General features: G+C 38.2%; 1 long non-coding RNA gene across 1 annotated transcript; it reads left to right on the top strand.

Moving 5' to 3' along the window:
* The first annotated feature begins 2,055 nt into the window (after window positions 1–2,055).
* Window positions 2,056–5,630, top strand: LOC138059758 (uncharacterized). Its single transcript, XR_011134245.1, has 3 exons — window positions 2,056–2,487; window positions 4,106–4,216; window positions 4,976–5,630. It is a non-coding gene; the product is annotated as an uncharacterized lncRNA (long non-coding RNA).
* The last annotated feature ends 1,587 nt before the right edge of the window (window positions 5,631–7,217 follow it).

Raw genomic sequence — 7,217 nt, 5'->3', positions numbered from 1 at the left:
TGGAAACTGCTCTAGGGGAGCACTATTTGAGATGCTGCTTACACATGGATCTATTTGTTAAAACAATGGTTTTCTGGGGGTGCTCAGTCTCGCGGGCTCAGAAAACCTGGTTGTGGTCATTGTTATTTAAGGTTTTTCCGGAAAAGCGGGCCGCTCGACTGATTTATGAGGGGACTGCTCACAGTCTAGGGGAGCAGGGATCGCACAATGGTGAGAGGACTCCCCTCTCACCAATTTGTGGCCCAGGTTCGATGACCGGACCCGACGCCATAAGTGGATTGAGTTTGTGTTGATTTTTTAATCTACTCCGATGGTTTTTCTTACGGTTTTATCCCCTCAGCGGAGACCAGCATACAGGCTGATTACAGCTGACTGTAAGCTCTGCTCCAAGGTCACACATGGACCGTATAGCGGCTGCCAGAGGAGGCGTCGTTGCTGTTGAGTTGCGACGGCGATTAGCCGTTATTATTATCATCATCATCATCATCTTCGGTTGCGTAGCAATTGTAAGTTAAGCGTGTTGTTAAGAATAGATTTAGTCGTCCATTTGAAGGAAGCTTTGTTCGCTTTGATGGCGGGATGATCCACAGGGACTGCCCTGACAATGTCTAATTTAAAGAATATCAAGGGAACTATTTTGAAGTTCGTTTTTAAAGCAAAATATTGTTCAAAATAAAATTAAACTTACCAAAGTCATTGTGTTTTGTTGTTCTTGTTTGTGGATGACGAATATTGACATTTTAAAGGTTTTGACATCGGTGTTACTTGAGAAGACACATAGAGAGAGAGACAGTGGAGGAAAGCTTTTCAGAACCGGTACAGCGCCGAGCTGATTTTCACTTTGAAATTCGTATTGCGCAGCTTCCTAATTGACATGAAAGCAAAGCTAAGATGTTGTTGATTCTTCTCGTAACATTCAATCAAAAATCCAATTAAAATACGGAGCGCTAGCCTTCAAGAAAACATATAAGAGTTTCAGTCATCCTAGCCAGATTTTTGTGTGCAATCGTCCAACGCCGACTGCTCCATTCTGATTGGATGCGGTCATTCAAAAGCCTTTCCCATGGGACGGGAGAATCAATCTAAAGCCTAATTCAAATATCCAGACGGACTCCATAAGTGCCAATTTTCTTGCTTACTTTTTCTTATGTTACACTTTTGTTAGAGCGAGTTTTAATCGAGGATCGTAAAACCAAAACCGCAAAGTAATTATTTTGGCCAGTCAAAAAGGACGGAGACAATCCAGTAAAACTAACAAACAAACTGCGGTTATAAACATAACGAGTTAACCCATGTTGTAAAAGGTTTTATGAACTTGACGTTTCGTATGCTCCAACATACATCTTCAGAAGTAACGGTTACCTAAAGTACAAGAGTGTCTACAATCCAGTAAACCAATGAAATCGCGAAGTAGTTACACGTAGGCGACACAAGGCGCGGGAAAACTTGCACGCGAGAGCCGCGATTGGTTTTGGTTTCACACCTGATTGGTTGATAAAGAGGATCGAGAACTTTGAACCAATCACTGAGTGAAGTAATGCAAAACCAAAGCAATTCACTGATTACTTTCGAAACTCTATTGGAAACTGCTTTAGAGTGGTTTTCAATTGAGTGTCGAAAGTAATTAGTGAATTCCTTTTGTTTATGATTACTTTACTCAGTGAATGGTTCAAAGTTCTCGCGCCATTTTTTCAACTAATCAGAGGTGAAACCAAAACCAATTGTGGCTCGGTGCAAGTTTTCCCGCGCTTTGTGTCGGCTACTTGTAATTACTTCGAGTTTTGATTGGTTTACTGGATTGTCTCCGACCTTTTTGATTGGCCAAAGTAATTACTTTGGTTTTGGTTTTACGACACTCAATTGAAAACTGCTCTAATCATCTGTTGTGCTTATTAGTATTTATAGACTGTAACCGTTGTTCATCATTTACGGATAAACTGGTTATGAAACTCTGGCGACTGCAAAAGCGAGAATAGTTGACATCGCACTTCATGTTAACTTTACCCCTCACGCAATGAATGCGATACGTCAAAACACAAATATTATAGACATGCGCAGTATGAACACGACTGATAAGGTCGGCTCAACGAGAATGCTATGGGGACTATGTTGTTTAATATCTTTTTAAAACGCGAAGTTTCAGCCACCGTTAAAGGCAAGGTTAAAGAATGGTACATGATCAAAATATCTACCGTTTTCAATTTCGATTCTTTCCCCTACGTTTATACTGTACCTGTTTTATTTCCTTGAATGCGCACTGTTCGGAGCGTTGCTGCTTGAAGAAAAATTTCGCGACGGTGATGTTTAAGACCAGTCATTCAGTTTGTCAATTGGTCAACATTCGGAGTTCTGCGTTGTGTTCCTGTGAAGTTATTTCATTTTTCTTCACGCGCGCTCGAGGTAGCCAAACTGAGTTGTCAAGAATCGTGTCGTGCTGGAGAGCTGTTCGATCGAATTGAGGGAAGGCAACAGAAGATTGCAGGCAAGGTACGCAATGAGTTTTTCTAATTTTCAAACCTTGACGACATACATAACACTAATAATACAATACAAAATACTAAACACTTAACTTATAAAAATGTTGTAAGGGTAAACACAGTGAAAATCGGAAACCAGTGAACCTTGAGCACACAGTACACAGAATTTAGTAGTTTTATGCACCAAATCGCTCACTTAATTAGCTACATTTTGTACTTTGGCAAAACAATGTGGCAATTTCGATTCATCAACTACTAATGGGAACCTGCTCTTCATAGCTTGTCAGGGTATATCATTACTGTTATTGTCACGCTCTTAGACAATTAAACTCAAAGAATGAAAAGGTTAAGGCAATGTAATTTCTCCATCTTTATTTGTTTGAAGTTTTTTTGGAATGTCAGTTCAATCAGCAAAGGCATGTCTGAAACCTCGTTCGTCTCACCAAACTTATATTGTGTATTTTTAAACACAATATTATTACTGTCTTTTTTTAGGACAGTCAAATTATACAGGAATAAAATGGATCTGATCCATTAACAGATAATAAATCTACCATCCTGCACCTCATCTTAATGAAAAAATTCGTAACACCAAATAAAATATTGTTCACGGTTTTTGGTACCTACTAATATTTACAACTGACATCAACTTCATAATTAAACCCTGGGTAGTTGAAAGCTGTGTCCATTTTTTTTTTTGGTTAATATCACTTGAAATAAATAACTCTTTTTGCCTTTACTTTACATGCATTGGGGTAAAAAATATTCCTGTCACTAAAATTATTCTTTTGGCTTTTACAGTCAAAAGTGATCTATACCAAACTTTTGTTAGGTGCAATTCATTTATCTTACACCAAAAATTCTTGGAAAACAGCACCTAACAACAATATCCGTGGTTTATTTAGGGTAATTTATCCTAAAATGTTCACTAACCAATCAAGGGCTCATGCTACCAAGAGCAAATACAGGCTGTGTGTGATTTGCTGTATTTCAAAGAAAAGTGACTTCATTTTAAGCTTTAACACTTAAACTCAAAGAAAAATTTAAAGTCATTCTTTCAATGACATAACATTTTCTCACACATCTTTATATTCAGTTAAGGTTTCTTGTTGTAGCATGAGTCATGACTGTGATTTCTGCCTACTGAAACTGGGACCATGGATTCATTCGTTACAATTACAGTCAATCTATGTCACCTATGACCAATATTTCTGAGACTGAAATGTTCATTCGAAGTCCTATTTGTAACTTCTGGCATTTGAATGGTCTGAGTCTTTAAAATTTCTGGAAATCTTTCCAAAAAAAAGTATCAGCTGAAAAAAAAAGGCAAAGCACATACGTGTAGGAAACAACTGATTGTTTTCAAATACTGTATGCTGTGATGTAATGTAAAAAAATTCATAGCTTTATTTCAGCAATAAACTAGGGAAGTTTCAATGAAAATTCTTAAATCTCACTGGCGATGATCACAACTGACATGTAATTTTTAAAACCCTGTTAAAACTTAAAAAATACTGGTCACATGTGAGGAAGATTGACTATAAATTGACTTTAACCTTTCCAAATGTAAGTTAGTTCCCCCTTTTTGATGAGCCACCCCTCAGTCAGGTCTTATTCTTCATGAACAGGGACAGATGTTATGGACATATCCATGGGGACATCCAAAGTGGACACAGAATTAACTGATGAGGTTGGGAAGATACGCGGAAGATTTTTGATGCACTTCTGGCATTCAACTGGTAAGTCATGTGTTGAAAGCTCCTCACCATAATCCCACACCGTAAGTGCTGCAAGGTGCATTAGAGGTGGCACCTGTCCAGTGTCTCTACGCCATCCAATTGTTGTAGGCCTGAATGACCTCTGTTCTTCTAAATTTATAGTTCCTTTTGTCGAAGCTTTCCACTGAAGTTCAAGCTTACGACCTTCAGCTTTAAGAGACTGGATTGTCAGTGATGTGTCTTTGTTCAGTTTCTTTTCCTCCCACGCTTTAGGATAGACATCCTTTCCTCTAAGTGGGGCACTGACTGCACTACCTTTTCTGATGTTGTTGAGCTTTTTTCTTGCCTCTTGGAGAAGCTCTGTGGTCAGTAGTTGCCCATAGTCATTCATTCTCTGTTCATGTGTCTACCTTGCTGTCTCAGTGGTCCTACCATTAGTTTTACCACTGTGAATAGTGTTCTCAACAAATGTTACAGAGGCCTGTTTTGATAGTTCTGACAGGTTGTCATGAAGATAAAGTTGGGATAGATTAAACTGTCTTTCAGCAATGACATTGTTCACAGGAATGCTAAAAATGTGCTTGGCATAAAATTCAAAAAGGTGTGGTGTGGTGTCTTTGTTAATAAGACAGCTTTCAGGTGATGTTGCCATTGCTTTAATCTCAGTTAGAAGTTGAGGTTTCTGCAGCTGCCAAATATTGGCCCATTTAACCAGCTCATTTCTGTCCCTAGACACCAATCTCTGAAGATCCTGTCCATAAACTTTTACATTGTTTTCAGATGCATTTCCTTGATTGCTTTCAGTGGATACAAATTGTATGTCAAGGACCTTCAAAACAGATGACCAGAATGGACTTTGGAATCTTTGATCAGCTCCCATTCCAAACAGCTTGGGAAAGGATAACCACTCAGCACCATGTTCTTTAATTACTTTCAGGGCTTCTTGCAACATGGGCCTCTGCACTTCCTGGTAAAAGTGTTTAATAGCGGCTGGATCTTTCAAAGATAATTGCACTTGCTCTTCTGTTAAAGGAAAATACAGTGATGGACACAGTAACATTTGACTGAGTGTTTCATTGTGCTTGAGAACAGTTGCAGGCCATAGTCGTGCCAGATATCCACTGGAAAAACCAAGTTCCTCGTCACTTGCTTGTGATGAATTAAGAGACGGGATAATGAACTTGTCAAGAAATTCAAATAAGAATTTAATTTGCACTTGGATCATTGGGCAGGAGCTCAGCTTGATGACATTTTGCCAGACTGATGAGTGGTTATCTGACTTTGGCATCCTTTCTAGTATACGCTCTGCAAGCTGAAGACAGGCTTTTCCATACTTTAAATACCATTGTAGCATCTCATGGTAATATGTCCACCTTGTGTCAATAAAGGACTGTGGAAGGGGTGGCTCTTTACTTAAAATTCCCAGTGAAACATACATTGCCTTGTACTGACTTGGGCGTTCATGGTGGAGCCAGGATATCTTGTATAATAATTGCAATATGTGGTTGTTGTTCATATCACCCTTTGCCCCAAACCCAGCCTGGCACATTCTTCGCAACATTATATTAAGTATGTGTGGGTAACAGCCCACAAAAAACATTTCCCTGCCAAATAGTTTGGAGTTGTTTGCAATCAATCCATTTGATTTACCCTTTTGGGTAGAGGCATTGTCCCCAACTAACCCTGAGACATTTGATATACCGAATGTGTCATGAACAATGTGGAAATCGACATCTGACTGGTGTTTTCCTGACCCACTAGCTACAAATGAATGCTGTTAGCAAGAACATAAGCCCTTGGCTTGTTAGTTTCATGGCACCATGTGTGCACCCCCACAATGTGCCTTTCCTCCACTCCTTTGTTAGAGTCATCACTCCAAACATGAAAATCATATTTGCTGTTTGCAAATCTTTTACACAGAATTAATTTGTCTGCCTCCCCTAAAAGAACATTCCAATCTGACAAAGTAGTTGGGGAAACAATCAGATTTTTTGGGGGACTACAATTAAACAAAATACTGAAAATTAAATGTAATGCAATTGGTGCCTTTTGGTTAGATAAAAGACATGCATGTTGTAAATATCTAATGCAAGCCATGAACAGTACACTCCTATGATTTGCTCCATTTTTGCCATGGGCAAGTGTATCCACAAGAGAATAACTGTTTAAAACATCTTTTTGTTTGAGTTGGTTTTTCAGTTTTGTTGCAACAGATTTTGCCCCCCTTAGTTTTTTTATTGTGTCGTTTTTCTTCAAGGATGTGGTCTTCAACAATTTGTCTTGCTTTGTAACTTGTTTTTGTAGGGTCAGAGTCTCTTTCTTCAAATCACTGTTCCTTCTTCGCAGAAATACTGAAAACAAGGGAAAAAGTCACACAAAAATTTTATTGACTTGTGGCTTTGAAAACAAATTATTTCATTAAATTCACGTTTTGAAAAGTGTGAGCCTTAAACTCTCTTTTCTACATTTAGATGTGGCTACTTTATTTACTGATGTTTTCTTTCAACCTTGTGAAAGTTATTCGTCACTGTCGAGAACATTGGTTTTTTTTATCAATTGGAAAGGTATTTACACAGTTCTCTAAGTAAAGGTTTTGTCCTCTTGAACTCAAAATAAGCTTAAATTTATAACTCGAGAAAGGTAAGAAAAGTCTAAAAATTTAAATCTAGATCGCATTCGACATGAGAAGGACTCCTCCGCGGTCCGCACAAAATCATCTACTGTGCCATTTAAAAATATTTTTCACGTTTTTTTCCTCCGAGTAATGTTTCTTTGCGTTAACAGAATTTCTGTGTTGGCATATATCGAAAATGCTTTGTTTCTTTCAGCTCTGCTACATTTTTTAGTGTCCAAAATAAAAGCAAAGTCTGGATACACAATTCGCGAATTAACACAGGATTAATATAAACAGCTGCGAAATTCGCTGGAAATTATAACAAGACCTTTTACAGCGGTCAATTATTAAAACATAGTTTTAAGGCGTTTGTTTCAGTCTCTCTAAAGTAAAACTTTCTTTTACCCC

The sequence above is a fragment of the Montipora capricornis genome, chromosome 8 (genome assembly GCF_036669925.1).
Source record: "Montipora capricornis isolate CH-2021 chromosome 8, ASM3666992v2, whole genome shotgun sequence".
NCBI classification, from domain to species: Eukaryota; Metazoa; Cnidaria; class Anthozoa; order Scleractinia; family Acroporidae; genus Montipora; species Montipora capricornis.
This window is presented reverse-complemented; position numbering and strand designations above follow the sequence as displayed.